Source organism: Pezoporus wallicus, unplaced genomic scaffold, assembly GCF_028554395.1.
Source record: "Pezoporus wallicus isolate ANWC-B61680 ecotype Strahan unplaced genomic scaffold, APGP_CSIRO_Pwel_v1 contig_2543, whole genome shotgun sequence".
Taxonomy (NCBI): domain Eukaryota; kingdom Metazoa; phylum Chordata; class Aves; order Psittaciformes; family Psittacidae; genus Pezoporus; species Pezoporus wallicus.
The window spans coordinates 3,186,466-3,205,769 of record NW_026638172.1 but is presented as its reverse complement, the minus strand read 5'-3'; the positions used below and the strand labels follow the sequence as shown (position 1 = coordinate 3,205,769).

Here is a 19,304-nt window from a genome sequence, read left to right as displayed (position 1 = left end):
AGGTAAGCTTTCTTACTCTTTTTTTGTAATTAATTTATATGGTTCTTAAATGATTTTTAAATGAGTTCGTGCTCAAAACAGCTTTGAAAATCTGTGTCTTGCTGGTGGGATGTGACTACTGTTTCTACTGCTGTGTCTCAGTCTGATTCCCAGCTGGAAAAACTGAACCTTTGTATCAGCCAGGTGCAACCTCAGCACAGTGACAAAGAAAAGCAAATGGAAATAGTTGGAAGCTTTTCTAAACACCTGTCATGGTTTAAGTACAGTCAGTAACTCAGATCCATGCAGCCGGCTCGCTCACTCCCCCTTCTTCCTTCCCCCCCAGCTCCCAGAGGGGTGGGGAGGAGAATTGTAAGAATGTAACTCCCACGGGTTGAGATAAGAACAGTTTAGTAACTAAGGTATAACACAAATCACTACTGCTACCACCAGTAATAATAAGGAAAATAACAAGGGAGGAGAATACAATACCACCCCTCAATACTCAGCCCGACCGAGCAGTGAACCACCTGTTCCCTCTGGGTAACTCTCAGTTTCATCCTGGGCATGACGTGCTGTGGTATGGAATACCTTTTTGGTTAGTTTGGGTCAGGTATCCTGTGTCTGCTTCCTCCCAGCTTCCCCTTCTCCCTGGCAGAGCATGAGACTCAGAAAGTCCTTGGTCAGACTAAGCATTTGAGCAGCAACTAAAAACATTGGTGTTATCAGCACTGTTCCCAGGGTGAAAGTCAAAAACACAGCACTGCACCAGCTACTAAGAAGGAGAAAAAATGACTCCTACTGCTGAACCCAGGACAACACCATTAAGAGAAAGCCTTTTCTAATATATGGACACTCGAGAGAAAAGAAAACAGGGAGGAAGAGGGTATTACATGTCCTTTATTAGCATAAATGTGAGATCACTGTGTTACTTGCTGGAAAAGAGAATGCTGAGAAGCATTGAGTGTATGAAGTTAAAGCTGATGAAAGTGTAACACACAGTAGTGCTTTATGCAATATCACTTTTTAACAGGGTTTTCTTTCCCCTGTTAGAATAGCCTGGAAAGACTGAATTGGGTTTTATTTCATTAAGGCAACAGACTACACACTGAGGTATAAAGGAGAAACTGGAGGAGTGGCAGAGCCAGAGCAGTTAGTTCTGGGCTTACCTTTGTGCTTGTGCATCCCAAGTATAGCAGCAGAGGAAAGAGGACTCACAACTGCACTGATCTTTCCCAGTCTGAAACAGTGTCTCCATGGCAGGGTGCTGCCATTCCCAGGCTCATTAGACTTGTTAAGAGACAGAGCTAATGCTATGAGGTGCAGTGGTACACTGATACAAATGAGCAGGGCCCAAGTTAAGCCAGTATGGCACTTTTCCCTGTGACCATGGCAGCTTGTTTGGAGTTGGGAGAGGTTATGCTAAAGCTGTGTATCAACACCAAGGTGATTGATTTATCTCATGTCTACTTAGATGCAGAAAGGCTCTAGTGAGTGTGGTGGAGTTAGACTTCCAAAAGCCTGTATAGCAGGACTGTCAAGAATGGATTCTGGTTAGCAGGAAGGAGGAGAGGGAACCCATCCAGATGCCAGATGCTGGGTTCAGCAGAAAAGGAAAGGGGAAAAGGATGACTGTTTCCCCAAAGGAATTATAATCCTTTTAAGTTAGCAGTGAATCTGGGGCAAGTGAGAAACTCTGTCTTATCTTAGGATGGACATAGGTTTTTGGCCAGGTGAGTAGTCTAATACTGACTACACCATTTTTATTTCATTAAAATCCTCTGTCTTTAATGCAAGAGGAGTAGAAGAAAGACATCCTGAGATTTTTCTTTTTGTAGCCAGCATCACAAAGCACAAAATCAGGTCTTGGCAGCCCAGCTATTAGCAGTGTTGTCCCATGCTTTGCTCCAGTGGTGAAGTTTGAAGAGCTGATGCTGCCCCAGGTTGCCAGCCAAGCCCTGATTTTGGCTTATGGCTAACCCTTTTAGAAGGCAGCCAGCTGATGTCTGCACAATGCTGTCAGCTTCAGGGCCTGTTGGTCAGACAGCTTATACCTTTTAGTCTCAAAAAGCCTGTGTCAGTAGCAAGATTTAGGACTAAAGCAGCCAAAAGGCACTTTTTTTCAGGACCACCAAAAAGTGCATTTTTCTACCGGGGCTCCCATTATTTATTTTTTCTTTTTGCTATTGCTCTGTGCCTGACAGATGCTTTTAATCCTTACTTGAAGATTCACACCGTGGAGGGCAGCCTGGGGTTAACCTGAGCAATTCTGCCATATGTCCTTCAGACCTGGGTTTACCAGCCTGACCTCAACTGTTAGCATTTACTGCTGAGAATTATCAGGCCCAAGAATAAGTATCATCACCAAAAGTCAGTTCAGAGGCTTGCATTTCAGTCCCTCTTTAGCAATTGTCTCTTAAATTGGCTGTGGATCTTGTAGGAACCATCTGAGATACCCTGAGAAGCTTTATCAGATGAGGGATACCAAGATGCCAGTGGGAATTGCCACGGAGGGTTTCCATACCAGCTTCTCAGCCCTTTTCAGCTCATTCCCAGGCTGTGAGCCAGGAAAGTTCCTGCTCAGTTCAAGCGTGCCACAGTGTGATTCCCAGATATGTTAGCTGTGTCCAGGGGATGCCTCACAGTAAGAGTACAACTGTACAGCTAAGTACAGCTGAGAAGAATGCTGGGAGAGTGGGAGGATAGGGACCAGCAGGACTAGACGGCTTAATTGTGAGACACTGAAGCCCTTCCCTTCTCCCTCGCCTGGGCAGTCAGACAGTCCCTTCAGCTTGCATCTGAGGACCTTCTCTTCAGCACTTAATTTGCACCTCTTCAGGGTCCCACCAGACCCAGGAGAAATAAATACATACATACATACATACATGAATGAATTAAAAAAATCCTAGCAAATGAAACAAACCATAATCACCAGCAGAAAAACAGAATCAGTGGTAAGAAGGAGGAGTGCTTGGTTGTAAGTGGGTCACATATTGGAGAAACTGCAAATTTTTGCTCCATAACAAATCATTTCCATCCCTTGGTGCTGTTCACAATAGAGGAGCTTCACTGATTTGGTGCTCAAACAAGAGAACAGAGGAGGATGACATCCTGAAACAGTCTTCTACCACCTTTTGAAGGACTGGGACAATCTCTCAGCTGAATTTCAGAATAACTGGTTTTGTTGCATGGGACCTTTGATGCCTTGAAGAACCAAGAAAAGGGCTGCTTCAGTCCAAATTGCCTTGCAGCTCTATAAGGAGGACAGCACGTTTGTATATTGCCTACACGAACAGAATGACGTCGAAAGAAGTGCCCCTCCAGAAGGCACCTACATATATGGGGGCACTGTTCCTTCTTTGCTCCAAGTTGGAAGTCTTTTGGGACAGTTAGGGACTGACTGAGGATATCGTCTTGCGATAAGAGGAAGGGGAAAATTAGCATCCCAAGAATACCAGTTTATTGTAGCAGTGGTATATGGATGCTGCCCTCAAGCCGTTAGGGTAGAGCATGACAGAGACAAATTCTGCCAAGGGGAAAGCCTGCCTACTCCTCAGCCCTCCTGTGTGACCACTCACTCCCGTACCACTCTCCTTGCAAACCTTCATTTCTAATGGCTTTTCTTTCATGCTCTGCCTCACTCTGTTGGTTACTTACTCTGAACTTCACTTTCAGCAGCATTAAAACACTGCAGCCACTGCCCTCCTTCCCATCTCTTTGGTCCTACTTTACTTAATCTAGTATTACTCCTCACCTTTCCCATATGTTCCCAGGGGAGCACAGATTGCTGCAAAATGCCATCACGATATACATAAGTAGTATCAGGCTGGATGTGAGGAAGGTGTTTTTTACAGTGAGGATGATAAAATGCTGGCACAGGTTGCCCATAGAGGTGGTGGGTGCACCATCCCTGCAAACATTCAAGGCTGGACTGTATGTGGTTCTGGGCAACCTGATATAGTTGAAGATGTTCCTACTCATTGCAGGGGGTGTGGAACTAGGTGACCTTTGAAGGTCCCTTCCAACCCAAACTATTCTGTGATTCTATAATTCTATGTGGATGTAGTGACTTTAATTAACTGTCTAATCTTGTGACGATTGTCTTCTCTTCCCTTTCCCTTAGGCTTTGCTGTTCACTCTCTTTCACTTATGGATTGGATTAAATCCCTTGCGACAGAGGATTGTCTTTTGCTTGTTTCATGTGCCTATCTGTTTTAAGCATTACCTTACTGGTAATTCTGAAGGTACAAAGCACAGAGTAGTTTCTGTACCCAAACTGTACAGTACTGAGATCCTATAGCATGTTATTGGAAAAGTTTATCTTATTCCTGTGAGTGAAACAACAGATCTTCTTAACGGGAAATGAAATGACTAATAGCAACTGGCTTGTGCTGCTTCTGTGACAGGCCAGCTTGTTGAGAGTGGTTTGTTGACTGATAAGATAAGGGAATGGAAAAGAGATGTTGAGAGGCCATTTCATTGAAAGTTAAGCAAATCTCTTGCACTGTAGATTGGTTGATGTCCTGCCCTAATACTTCAATTTTATTATTAACCAGAAAACCAAAAATCAAAGTTCCCAAGACACAACAAAACAAAGCGAAAGTTCCCAAGGCACAGCAAACCAAAACAGGCTAAATAAAAATATGCTCAAAGGCATGCATAATGTATTAACTGTATTTTGCTTAATTTGTAAAGAGCAAAAGAGAACAAATAACCAGTGTTTTTGCCCCTTATGGGTCTTTCTCAGGGACACACTGAGCTGTTCAGTGGGGGAAAAAAAATTAAATACATTTTTTCATAAGAGTTTTTTCAGGCTGTCCTACATATTAACTATTATGTGGTCTTCGGGTTTTATTTGAAGCAGGACATTTCCATCTCTTTGACTAATTGGAGGAAATGCCGCAAATAAAGTAACCAATTTAAACTTGCAAGCCTGTTGCTAGCCACATGGCCTTGTTATCAAAGTGGGTGCTACTGAGCTGTACAGAAGAATTAACATGCATGTGGGCTGCCGGGATTGGATTTTTAAACATAGTTTCTGTGATGTACTCCTCAAAATTGCAAGTAATAATTTAGAAGCTTTTTGTTTTCTTCCTATCTTAGTCATAAATCCTCGTACAATGCAAGTCTGAGTAAAGTGGGTTTAAAGATTGCATTTTAAAATCAAGTGGGGTTTTTTTTGGGTGTTCCTTTGTTTCTTTCTTTTTCTTTTCTTTGAGGGGGAGTATCCTGCAGATGCTTTAGAAATTAGAGCCTTATTTCCAGTGCAGAAACAACCATTCTGGCTCAAGTGCTGTCCTTAGCCTGACTCCTGTCCACATTGCTGTGTGGTCCACACCCAGCTGTCTGCTGCTTTGTGCCAGAGCTTGCTAATGCAGCCATCACTTGGAAACTTGTAGGAAATATCATCAAAAGATGTCCTAAACAGAATAGCATGCATTTTCTAAAGGGATTTCATATCCTCTTCTGCACTTAAAGCACTATATATGTGTTGTGGTGCTATTGGCGGACAGAAACTGGTGGTTTTAGCAGCTGGTTTTAAAGGTGGCAGATTCCAGGCAAACAAAACAATCCAGATTTCCTTCCTATTCTGACTCTCACTGGATGTACACCTGGATATCTAAAGAAACAGTATGAATTTCAAACCTTTACCTGAAATGACCTTTGCAGAAATCCAGATGTATGCTTTTGCAGACTTCTAGTCAGTCAACTGTGTGTAGGGATTTCTTTTGTTGAGCTAATTCTCAAAATAGGCTCAGACTTTCTCTGTGATTCAGAAATCCCTTCTAATTTTTTAACAGGTTCTATATTCAAAAGCTTAAAAACCTGAATTGAAGTATTTCACTCTAACTCGAAAGCATGTACATGTATTTCAGAGAAAAATCCCACTTTTAGGCACAGGAGCAATATATGTTCAAACCATGACCTTAATTCACATGGCCATAATTGCCTGAGTGCAGACACGTCGTAATTTTAGTGTTTGTGCAAGCATAAGCGCTTTAAGACTCTGTTTCAACGGAGTATTATTGCTGCTCTTTAATGTTCAGTGGATACAGGCTAGTTTTGCAAAAATTCTCCGTATGTAAGGCTGTTGAGACAAGAAGATGCCATTAAGATTCTCCCTAGGAAGACACCTCCTGATATATGATTACTGGCTTTTAGGGGGGTTGTTTATTTTTATTTCATTCAAGTTTTTCTTTGCTGAAAGCTTTTTGCCAGTAGTTGCAGGCTTCAAAATCAGTGGTAACATGGCAAAGGCAGATCCCAAATCTACCAGATCCTAATTATACTTTTGTTTCTTAAAGTCTCTGTCAGGCTGATTTCTGCCTGAAGAGCAACTTGCTAAACTGGAAGCAAGCAGGCTGGTGGTGCGGTAGGGAAGCTGTTTGGAAAAATGGTGACCCTTCCGTCAAGGGCATCTGCCTGCTTGTTACTGCAATGGTATGGAGTTGCAGAATCCCTCAGGTGTCCTCACTGATTCTTGCTGATAGATAGCCAGAAAGCCTCCTCTCATTGCCAGCAGAACCTGTTGTATGCCAGCGGTGGCATGGCGAGACACTCACGTATCCCCTCCAGGCTTAATTACGTGACACACAACTGGGAGTGAAAGTGGAGGTCAGCAAGAAGCTCCAGCAAATCTCCATCCCAACAATTTATCTAGGAAGAAATAGCCTTTGGGAACCCCACAAGCATGGCTCATTCCTCTAGTCTGTAGTACAAAAAAAAAAATAAGTATTTCCAAGTCATGGCTTTGCTTTTCTCTGAATATCCTAAGACAGTGTTTTTCAGCCTTAGTTGTGCTGTTAACCTCTTCCAACCACAAAAATTACTTTGTGGCCTCAGTCCCATCAGGTTATTTTAAATAAATACAAACATGTCAAGTGCTTCTACACCTGCTAGAAGCAGTTTGCAACTGTTTTTAAAGTCATGGACCTTGATTTTAGAGAAGGCAGTTTAGTCCAAATGATGGTCTGACACCATCAGTGCATAAACTTTGATGGGTCAAGGACAAGAATTTATCATAAGTACATCTTTATAAGAAACCTGTATCAAAAGAAATCAGAATAAGCCTTTTGCAAGAGGGCAAAGTTAAAGTGAAGTACAAAAAAAAAAAAAGAGTAAGTTTGTATAACTTATTAACATCTGACATTTTAATGCCTTCCTTCCAGGAAAAGGGAAGAAGTGGGCGATGTTTCTGATCTAGAGGGACTTGTTGAAAGTCTTGACCACATAGTAAATCCATGTTGGCAGAAAAGTATCCATGACAGAGAGTTACTCATCTGAATAATATTTTAAATATTAAGTAGAACTTGTATTTCATGTACAGATTTCTCAAATCATTGCACCGATCTTGAACTTTTACCAGCTGCTCCAGTACTTTGAGCACTATTCCTGACAGAAGCGCCTCCTTCATTCTCGTTCTTTTCCTCTGTTAAAAAATGAGAAGAAACCCAAGTTTTGCTTTCCATTGCTTCTTATGGTCAGCTCTGGGTATGAACTCAAATCATGCTGCTGTTTCCACCATACAAGACTTATGATAATGCAAAGTTGCATTTTTGTTAGTTGAGCCAGCATTTGCAGTCTTGATAAAAGCATCCTCTTCGAGGCTGTTGTTTTCTCTGGACTTACTGCTGCTACTGTGTCTCAGGCAGACTTCATGGTGTTATTTCTAAAATGCTGAGGGAGCTACTCACAAAGGTAGTAGACGCATCACAATTTTTCCTCCCACAAGCATGCAACACTTCCTTTCTGGTATCACTTGGACATTTTTTGCTCCTGTTGTCAGTGGTCTCATTTGTAGGTATATGGAGTATTTTGTATTGGAGATGAAGCTTTGCAGGAGAATGAATGGTTTATTTGCAGAATACCATTGGTCTGGATAGAAGATACAAATATGTGATTTCTTGACAAAGACTGAATGGATTCCAGTCTTATTCTTCCCCTCTCCTCCCCTGCAGTCAATTGGTTTATACCACTTTTGGCCCATCTTATGGTCATCTCATGTTGGTGTTACACAGCATTTAATCACACTACATTGATATTAGGAAAATCTGTGTTTGCATGATACAGTTCCTTATTATACTATAATGGGCACATTACTGCTGGTTTTATTCATTAGGATCAGAAGTAATTTAAACTCAGTTGTAGCTGCTTCATACTAATATTCAAGTAATGTGCTCTGAAATATTATGGTGTTCTCTAACTTTCTCACCTCATTTCTGTGCTGCCTCACTCAACCGGCTGGTCTGTTTTCCCTGTGTGCCTGCTACTGCTCTGGGCTCAGGTGGCCAACTCTCACCTCCTTATTTCAGTGCTAGTCCACTCATAGAAAAAAATCTGTATATTTTGTTCACAATTGGGCACACATTTCTAGGGCATTTTGTTCTAGCTCTGTGCTCTGCAGATGTTTTCAGCTGGACCTAGCTTAGTTAAGGAAGCGATTATTGCCTTCCATTCAGCACACATGGGACCACATCTGAAGTACTGTGTCTGGTTTTGGGGTCCCCAGTTCAAGAAAGGCATGGGCATACTTGTGCAATTACCCTGGAGGGCCACCAAGTTGCACAGCAAGCTGGAACAGAGGATGTACAGGAAGAAGTGGAGAGATCTGGGACTGTTAAGATGGAAAGAAGGTCACTGGGGGATCTTACTGCTGTCTATGACTACCTAATGGGCCAAACTCTCATGGTGACAGGAGAAGGAGCAACAGACACCATTTGGAACATATGAAATTCTGCTTATATATATTTGGGGGAAAAGAATTCGCCATGGGTATGATCAAACACTGGTACAAATTGTCCAGAGAGGATGTAAAATCTCCATCCTCACAGATAATGAAAACTTGACTGGATAAGACCCTGAGCAACCTGCTTTGAGCAGCAGGTTGGACCAGATGACCCCCAAGGGTCCCTTCCAATGTAAATTCTTCTATGAGAATCTTATCCTCAGAGGGAAAGAGTAGATTATATGGATGGGAAGCTCTGGGAATCAGTCTCCAGAGAAATAGAACTTGGGGTGAATAGAATCATAGAACAGCCAAGGTAGAAAGAGACCTTGAAAGACTATCTGCTTAACCTTTCATGGGAAAGGGAGCCTGGATGAGGCTATCTAGCACCTTGTCCAATTGCATCTTGAAAACCTTCAGTGATGGAGACTTTTACCACCTCCCTGGAGTGGTTGTTCCAGTGGCTGATTGTTCTCACTGTAAAAAAATTGTTTCTTGGCATGAAATTTCTACTGGTGCAATTTGTACCTGTTGCCCTTTGTCTTTTCCATGTGGCTCCTCATGAAGCAAGAACCTCCATCCTCTTTTAGTCACCCTTTAAGTACTGGAATACTGTGATGAGGCCCCTCTGAGCCTTCATTTCTCCAGGGTGAAGAGTCACAACGGCTAAATAAAACTCCCCTCCAGATTTTCATAAACACTGGCACTGAAAGGGAGGAGAGCAAGATGGCTTTCAGGAAGGTGAAGGACAAGAACTCTAGCCAGTTCTTCTATTTTTGGAGGACGTGGAGAGGAATTGGGCATAGGATACTACTGTTGACCTGTGGTTTGTACAGGACGCAGGTAATAAACAAATGAGATGGAACACTGGCTCAATCCCCTACGTGGGGCAGTAAGCAGGATCATGAACAAGGCACTCACATCTAGGCAGGGCTCCTGGACATCCTTTGCTCTGTGCCCACCTGCCTGCCTGCCTTCAGTCTCAGGGAACACCCAGGCTGCTGGCAGAACAGCAAGGAGGCTGGCTAGTATCATTGCATTAGCCTTTAGTAAAGGCTGTTAGCATTGTGTGCTGTGACATGTACCTGGTATTTACTGCTTTTTCCCTGGGTTGCATGTCACCATCTTTGATGGATGTGAGCCAGTTTTCCAAATCCAGCCCTTCCTCTTTCCCTCCTGCTTGTTCAAAATACAGCTGTATTCAGCAAGTATAAAAGTGCTGACCTACAGAGCCCATGACAGCCAGCTGCAGTCCCTTGCCACCTACTTTCTGGTTTCCCTTGCTCATTTTTCAGTTGAAGCAGTTCCACTCTTTCTGGTGCTCAAAATGGGAACTGTGTTTCTCAGTGCAGAAACTTGCTGCCCCTGCCATCAGTCATGCAAGGAGTTCACATGCCAGCTGCACCAGGTTAGGTAAAGAATGACTTGCACAATAGAAGAGTGTACTGAGAGCCAGCTAGTCCATAATTCAGTTTTCAAGTCTGTAACAGGTTTTGCTCAAGCAAATAATTAATTCAATTCACCATTTCGCATTTGTTATGAGCAGTAATCTCAGTAAGGCACTGTTCAGCAGCATAAATCCTAGGAAGTCCTTATTTCTAAGTATAAATCTTGCTGTGGCATCTTCTGATCAGTAGAACAGGTCTTTTGCTGTCTGTTCAGATGTCCTTCATGTCACAGCTGCCTGGGGAAGAGTAAACAAAGCGTTAGACTGCCCATGTGGATATTAACCTTCACCTCCTTTCCTCATGCAGCAAACTGTCCCTAAATTGCTGTTCATTGATATCTTCACCCCATGGCCTCCTACCCACAACAGTCCCCTGGGTAGAGGAGTTACAGAGCAGTCAAACATGCAGAGGAATACCAATCCAGATTGCCCTCTGCAGTAAGCATAAGGCTGGCTTCCACCGTCCAGGTGCTGGAGGAACTGGAGAGGAGCTACTAACTCCCAGATTCTGTGCTGTGTAAGTCAGTAGGAGAAGTAGAGGAAAAGAGACCTATGATGTGCAAAAATGGAAACAGGCTGTGTACCTGGCATTGTAGAATTGTGGGTGAAAAATACATATGTTTTTGCAATGAAAAACTGAACAATAAACAGCATCTGTATTTTCCTTGCCTTTTGGCTATCACACATGAAAGGCCCAGACCCATCAGGACGCCACCATTTGTGAATGCTGGCATGGCTTAATTATGTGACACAGAATTACTGGGAGTGAAAGTCTTAATTTTGAGAGCTTTTAATTTCCCCCCTTTACATATTGTTCTTGCACTATAAAAAGGCATCATCTGCTGCTTTTAAAATGTACTGTAAGCCGTAAGACTTGTATAACAAAAGCTACATTAAGTTAATCAGCCTCTTCAGATCAGTAGGTTATGGCACTGAAACTGCCTGTTCATGAAAGCACAACTTCCTCAGCTTTAGAAACTCATGAAAGCACACAAATCACTCAAAACAAACGCACACAGAAATCACCTCCCCTTCCCACTTCTGCCCTGCTGTGGGAAAAACCTTTCACTATCCCCAATTTCTCCCTAGAGTGAAATCTCATCCACCATCCAATACAAAATTAGTACAGGTATATAGAGCATGTTGAGCAAACACTGACGCATCCCCAGCGGTGAATTTACACACCACCCCCCCCCGCCCCCCCCGCAATCTGATTAAAATTAATAAAGGAAGACAGAGCACACAAAACTGACACAGGAGAGTATAAAGCCCCACACGCAGAGCCCACCAAGGCTGGGCACTGTTGAAGGAGCTGCTGTGCTGGAGTAAGCAGCTCTAAGCATTAGGCAAAGTACATGTTGGAAATGATGGTTCCCTTTCTTGGCCAGGCTCAGGAGGGCTCCCCTGCACAAATGCACCTGGCAGTGTGCCTGGTGGATTTGTCACTTGGGAGTGAGCGTTGCTTGCATTACTTGTTGTGTTCTTTTGCCATTCCCTCCTCCTGCAGGTGATAGGCAGGATAAAAGATGCTGTTACTATCAGAGGCTTGCTCAGCTGCATCTCGCCTTCCGCTTGCCTTATGCCCTTCCTCTCCCAAAGGCACACTCAGCTGTCATTGGCATGCAGTTATGGGACTGTAGAAATTTTCTGTGATCTGAATAGCCAGCCGAAGGCTTCATTGGCTGTGGTGATGGACCAGGGACTGCTGCTGGAGCAAGGGAATGCAGATTCTGTGAGGGTCCATAGCATTAGTCCACTTCTGCAAGCTGCTGTGTTTTAGTATAGAAAATAGATGACAGTGACCAAATACTGCCTTGGGTAAATCTACATGAACAATTACATGTCTGTCAGGTACATCTTTACGAAATGGGAGGGCTGGCATGGAGGTCATGTACCAGGAAGATGGGCTCTAGCAGTTGTCTTACTGCAATTAAACATAATCCTTTATACTCAAAGTGATCAGTAACCTGTTCTTGACCGGTACATGCTACATCCGTATCCTTCAGGGCCATCCAGACATCCTCCACAAGTGCAAGCCATTGATCTGGCTGCAGGAACTTCACACAACCAATTGGGTGCAGTTGGAAACTGTCAGTTTTCAAAATTATTATGGCTGCCCATTTCTGGAGAGATCAGAGTTGTCTTGTATTGTGTATTGGCTTCAGGTTAAGCTGTTATCACTCTGATGTTGTGCAGACACCACCGGTTTCCCCCAGGTTTGCAGCACTAGCTTCTCCCACCAGTTAATGTGTATTTTATGAGCCCAGAGATGGTGCTGCGGAGAGTGGAGCTGTGCCAAGAAGAGTTGTTCCTGCTTGTCTTCGTCCTTATCTTTGAGGTTTTTTTGTGCTTGCAGTAGCTGAAGCAGGGAGAATGCTGTGGTTGTGGCAAGAAAAAGCAGCCCAAACTGCTGTGTATCACGATGGCTGGTGTGCAAATTTACAACTGCCTGGGAGCAGTGTGTCAACCACGTGTCTTAGGCTCCTCATATACCAACTTGCTTGTGAGAGAAAAAGCAGTACTCTGTGATGTTCTGTTAGAGGTCTCAAATGATATTGGCTGCCCTGAAAGTGGCATCTATTTGGAGACTGGCTTGCAAAGAATCCGGAGATTTTTCAAATTTGATTCCCCAGGTGGGATCAAACCCATCATCCTTGTATCCTGTGAGACAGACCCACAGCGTCCTCCATCTGGCAGCACCTCAGTGGGTGCTAAACCACGAATTTCAGAGCCATATTTTGTAAGCAATGCCTTATACCTAGCTTAAAGGTGAACTTTTCATTCGGATGAGGTGTTTATGTGTTAGGTAGGATGAAGCTGTACCAACAAAACATCTTCCTTCTAAGAAAATCCCTTCATGTAGGCAAGTCTTTAGTCATCTCTGTAACCTTTGTCATCCTCGCCTCCCTGGGGAATCTTCTCTGTGACCTTTGCTATTCTACCAAGCATCTCATAAATTATTATTCTTTTAAATGGCACTTAGCCTGTCGTAGTGGCTGCTAGCCTTGACGATTTGCAGTCCACCCTGTAATTTTGAGAGGAAAAAAGAAATGGTTGTGACAGGAGAAATATTGTACTTCACGATAAAACTACTTTTGTGTTTCATTTTCTGCTCAAGTCATTCATATCCCTGTCACTAACCTCATTCAGGTCAAGGGCTTGAGGGAGAGAACGGGCATAATATTTTTGGTCAGACTGATACGTCTGAATATTACAAACATCTGTAATTTTGAAATTGAAATGAGTGTTGTGTTAAATCCTCAGGCAAATAATATTAAGCCATAATATATTACTGAAGTTTGCATTTCGTTTGGCAATTCAGACCAAGGCGCTTTTCGCTGGTTATTCCAGACATTAATGAATCTGCTCACACAAAGGGATCTGCTCCTTATGGCTGCAGATTGGATCCCAGATTCTGAGAACTTCATAGGAAATTCTGTGGGCCAAGTAGTTGAAATAATAAAGAAAAAATTAATCAGGTGCACATTAAATGTGAAGCATGGAAGAAAGCATCTGCAGCACTCATTGGACGTCTGGGTAACGTACTTGCAGTGCTGTCTTGCCAGCTTACATTTGGAGTGGTTGTTCAGAAGAGAACAGATGCTAGTGTGAAATAGGGCGTCATAGCAGTAGGGCATCAGAACAGAGGCATTTCCCTTTTTTCTTTTTTTCTTGTAGTAATGCCTATTCCTTTTTATACACACCAATTATGAAAATGGTAGCCAAGTCTGAAATGTGAATGCATGTATTGTGACAAGCCAATACTCTTAAAGGGCATCAAGGCAAAAACTAGCCTAACTAGGAAACTTCAGAGAAGCAGTCCTTTTGCAGTACACGCTGAATATCCTGTAACAGACATAGTGACTATTTTTTGTTAAGATTATGATTTTCTTTCCCTTGCTTTATTTTTGTATTTTAGTAGAGATGTTACTGAATGCCTTCTTGGTGGCAAATGCCCAGAAGCGGAGATGCTAATTCAGGGGAGTTTCATCAGTCATTTCAAAGCAGAGGTCACATAGATAAGAAAAATGAACAGTGCACAGTATGTGAAGCAGTGACATTCAACGAGTCCTTGTCACTAGCAGCCATTAGCATGCAAGCCTGCTGTTATATTTCAGTGCTTTATGTGCTTTTCTTGACCAGGCAGGGAGCCTTTGGAGCACTGTAGCAGTTAATACCATACAAGTTATTGTTTCTTTCTTGAATGCCTTATATTTTTAGTACCATTTAGATGCTTCTCTGCCCCCTCGTGCTTCTAAAATTTTAAAGAGAACCAAAGAATGCATAATTTATATGTATCCCAGAGGAAATGGAGTGACTCAATGATATCTGTGAAGGGGATGATTTTAAATTTCATGTCTTATGCAAGAGGTAATTTTTATATGAAAACTGCAAAATTGGCCTCGGGGATAGCCAGATAATTATCCTTACAACAACGGGTGTGGATTCCAAGGGGATTGTAGCAGAAAGCTTTATTTTCTTGTGTATCATCATCCCTTGTGTATCATGGTTGTCATAGTTGAAAACATAGCAACTGATAGATCTTGGGGAATATAACTTGTATTTTGACTTAGAATAGCACATGCAGGAGGTGTGAAAAGACAGGTTTGCTTTGACTCTGTTGAAGAATTCATGCAAGACGTGAGGCATTTGTTTACTGCTGAAATTCCTTCCTTCAGTTAAAGGAAAAAACAATTGTTTACCAGTGTTGGGCAGAACCCATCAGTACATGCTTTGTCACACAGCACAGTTCCACTAGGCTGTTTCTGCTTTCATTTACCAAAAGCCTAGAAGTGCCATGTCTAGAAATAAATGTCTGCTTCTTTGATATGCTATATGTTTGAAAATGCACTTTAAGGTCTGTATTACAGACAGTTCAAAGGGAATATAAATTGGTGCAGTATTCTCTCTTTCTTCTTTTCTTTTTAAACCAGTCCCACATATTCATTGCATTTTTATCATGACTGTTTTCAATAACATGTCTTTAAAAACAACTTACCATTTTGTATTTTATGGAACTTGGTCTTTGTTATACTTAAGTAATTGTTATGATCTTGTTGCTTCAGTAGTTTAAAACATTTAACATCCTCTAAACCAGTTCTATGCTGACTTTTAACATTGTGTATCCAAGGAGACAGCTGATCTTATTTGCTTCTCTGTTGGAAACTCTTTAGTTTTAATTCTTCTGTTCACTTCTTGCAGGACTGGCCATGAGAATTTGCAACATTCCTTTGGAAATACCATGATGGGGCTGGTGAGAAGTCAGCTTCCTTCGTACAGGTCTGTAAACTCTATTGCATTCTGACAATTTCCCGTCTCCACTTGTTATCTTTCTTATCTCGAATGCTTGCAAACCAAATTAAAATCTAATTCTATTCTGGAGCAAGATTTGTGGAAAATTATTTTTGTTTCTTACAAAATGTTTAGGACATAACTCTATTCTGTTATATAAATGTAGAGTAACCCATTTGTCTTTCCTTTGAAGTGAATTATTGCAGTTTATAGAGTTGAACTGCAGAAAGGAATTGGGCCTGTAAGTCATTTTCACCTCACCACTATGTCTTTCAGTGTGTGTTGAAATTGCATTACCCTAAAAGGTCCTGCAATCAATTGCTCCCACCCAGGTTGCTAACATGTGAGCGGCTATCCCACAGCTATGGCTGTGGATGTTTCAAGAAACACGCTTAGCAAAGGGTCAGCAGAATTACTTGGGCTTCTGGGTCAGGAGGAGCTCAGGTTCATGGAAAGTTTAAGAAAATTAAATAAAAAAAAAAAAAGAACATTGGTATTTAAGAGACTGTGAAAAGACCATAATAATAATGGCTTGACTTCTGTAGTGTCAGCATGGCAAGGAATGGTGAGGAGCCTGTAGCTAATGCTGTGCCCTTGTCAACCAGAACGATAGTGTTATAAGCACTGTGGCCCACGATCACAATGATTTAAAGGGTAGAAAACGCTCCCCTGCATTTCAATATGTTTTTCTATGCAGCTGTGTAACAGAGAAAAATTTGATTTCTCATTGCTTTCAAAGGTAGGACTGAACAGCATTTTTATAGAAATCTCAGAAAAAACAATTGGAATCAACTTTTCCATCTAGGTGGTCATACCCTGCTATCAGAACACACTCAGGGTCTGTGGGAGTTGTATATGGCCCTAAATAATAATTCTCAAGAATGTTCATGTTTGGAATATGCTCTATTTCATCCGCTTGGTTTACCTGAGAGCACTTTTGGTATTACTGCTTTCAGTTTTGCCTCTGTAGTCACTTACTATTCCATTAGTCTGTAAGAATTCTGTAGGTATTATGCAGGAAAAGCTTCTTGTAAACCTTAAAGAAAGAGAAAATCAGGTGGATTTAGGGGATGAGAGGTAGCCAAAACAGCTTTTAATCCGTTCTTGGAAATCATGATTTGGTAATACTTTTTAAAGCTAACCCAGATCCAGAATGCTTTAGAAGAAACTTGAACCTAGATGTAAACTTCACAAAAGGCTACAGCTTCCTTAATGAGCAAAAGTCCTAGATCAGACTGCGATACTGTAGATACAGATCTGATTGATGCCTTGGGCCTGTGTGGAGTGAAAGCTCTGTGTTCAAAAATAAGTAGCTTTTCAGAGTAATTGCACAACTGTTGAGTGATCTGTGTCATGCTAAACCTTTGACTGCACTGTTTCTTTCTTTAATGATGATATTCCTGAGGGCAAAATTTGTGGTTTTCTTTGGCAGGGAGGGAGAAAGAAGTGCAAACACTGAAAGACAATATAATGGAGAAAACTTCTTGCACATGTTGGCATTTGGGTTGTAAATCCTTTACTAGCAGCAGCAGCTTCATAAAATCTTCTTTTCCAGACCTGTCTTTGAGTGTTGTTTGAATCATGGCTCACCAAAGACTTCCAAGAGATGCTGCAGATTTGCTGAAGCAAAGTATGGTTGGGCCTGTGTCCTAATGAATTTGATACAAATACAGTCAACAGTTCCTCAAAAAAAGCTTAGGCAAGTCATTTGTCTAAAGCATGTTTTACAAGTTTCCTTGTTCACAAGTCTGATTACTGAAGAATAATGGGTTTGTGATACACATACAAACTTGTATTGTGTTGTTTAAAATGACAATAAATATGAAATTAATTTGATATATGTACATATTAGTTATATGTATACTAAGTGGCATAAAGTAGTTTGGGTATGCCTCTGCTGTGCCTTCGTTATATAATGCAGAAGCAAAGGAAAGCCAATTAAATTAAAAGACAAGACATTTCTACTGAAAAGGAGATAGAAGGTGTAATTTCCCTCTGGAAAATATTGCCCCAAGGTATTATCAAAAGGTATTGCATTGAACCTTTGCAAGAAATAGATATTTACATCAATAAGAATGCCATCGCAGTTATAGTTTTCATATTACACAGTTATAAAGCAATTACACAGCTTACACTGAAGGCTGAACTCACTGATTGAGTGAAGCTTCTTCTGCAGCCATGTAGGTATCTCTCGTACCACTTCTCTGTAGCATGTGATGGTGACATTGAAGGAAACAGGATACTGATCTAGCCAAATCATTAGTTTAATCCAGGTCAGTTTTTTTTCCATTTATCCTATGTTTTTCACTGCAAATTTAATGTATTTTTTTCTCCTCCTCTTGCACAGTTCTTGTTTTCTTAATCTCTCTTTTATGTCCTGCCTACAATCCCTCACCCGTTCACCAGAGAAGCCTTCTTTCCTCTGACATCTATGTTACTTGTTCTTGCTTTGTTGGAGCTTTATTCATTTATTGGTGTTTTTTTCTTAAATTTTTCTTTTGGGGTCACTAAATGATGTATCCTTCCAAACACCTCTTGGGGTCTCCTCAAACCTTTGCTCTTGGCACCCCTATGGCGAAACAGCTGCTTTTGTTTTAGGGGTAGCAGAGAAAATCAAAGGCAATTAAAACAGCTCATGGCTTCAGCTTTGGATGGGAGTCCCCCATCTCCAGGGGCTTAGCTGTCTGCCCTGTCCTCCTGTTACAGCCTCCTGGGCACATGGTCAGCCCAGGTCTGAATCCTAGGTGGGTTTTGGTGCAGGAAGTGATACTCCATTGTCTTGCTGCTTCTTCAGTAGTGAAAACACAACTGGCAAAATACCAATCTGTCAAAAGTCATGGTGGGGGAGGGAGAAAGGAGAGGAAGAGCCTAGGGAGAGCACTTTTCCATGAGAGCATGTAAGCATGGCAACCATACCTTTGATCTCTGTACCAGCCCTGCAAGTGGACCTGTAGAGCCCTGCTGGTGCTGTATTAGATAAACATGCCTGTCTTAATGCCAAGCTGCCAGAGAGGCCAAGCCCTGAATGTCACTGGGCTTTGCTGAGCCCACCAGAGGCTGTGAAGGCAATGAAGTGAAGGCAATGAAGTAGCTGCTTGCACGCAATGCATGGAGGTTGGCAAAGAGGAAGCGGGGAGAGCTGATGCATAAACCAGAACCATGGGGGAGTGTCTTATCTTTGTGCACCCTATATGCAGATTACCTGGCTATAAAAAAGCTGAAAGGAAAGGGGATGCTACTACCTGGAAACATGCCATGTGTGTGTTTGATGCATATATTTGAATTATTGAACAGATGGAAACCAAATAGCCTGGTAGTGGAGAAAATCTATAAGCTAGATGCTCAAAGGAAATGTGGCAAAATAAAAAGGGAGGGTGGGGGAAGTAAATCTCACAGATCCTTGGAGGGACAGTTGCATTTCATTACAATGGAAATTAAAACTGTGAGTTTGTAAAGATTGTTGTGTCCAAATCATGGCTGTGAAAACTAATATAAACACATACATGTATTTCTTATTTTCAAATGATGGTTCAGAGGGTCTGTGACTGTAGAACTCTGGATTTTATTACCCACAGCAAGACAAAGAGCAAGTGATTATTAGAAAAAATAAAATTAAAATTTGCTCACCTGAGTAAGAGCTGTGGACAGAGCAGTTCTGCAAGAGACTGAAATTAATACGAATACTGGGAAAATGAACCAAGCAACCTAGCCAGCACTCTTACCTCCAGCTGGCTTTTAAGTTTTGAGTAGTTTACAAGGAATTCTTGTAGTTTACAAGGAATCTCTTATCGCTGACATGGACAGTGGGATTGAGTGCGCCCTCAGCAAGTTTGCCGATGACACCAAGCTGTGTGGTGGTTG

At 41.9% G+C, this 19,304-nt stretch overlaps 1 protein-coding gene across 8 annotated transcripts in view; it reads left to right on the top strand.

Moving 5' to 3' along the window:
* ENOX1 (ecto-NOX disulfide-thiol exchanger 1) overlaps nt 1–19,304 on the top strand; it is a 371,690-nt gene that overhangs the window by 99,373 nt on the left and 253,013 nt on the right. For all 8 annotated transcript variants that reach the window (XM_057409723.1, XM_057409722.1, XM_057409716.1 and 5 more), the window contains exon 3: nt 15,354–15,431. The gene's annotated coding sequence lies outside the window, so the exon portion shown is untranslated. The remainder of the gene's footprint in view (nt 1–15,353; nt 15,432–19,304) is intronic.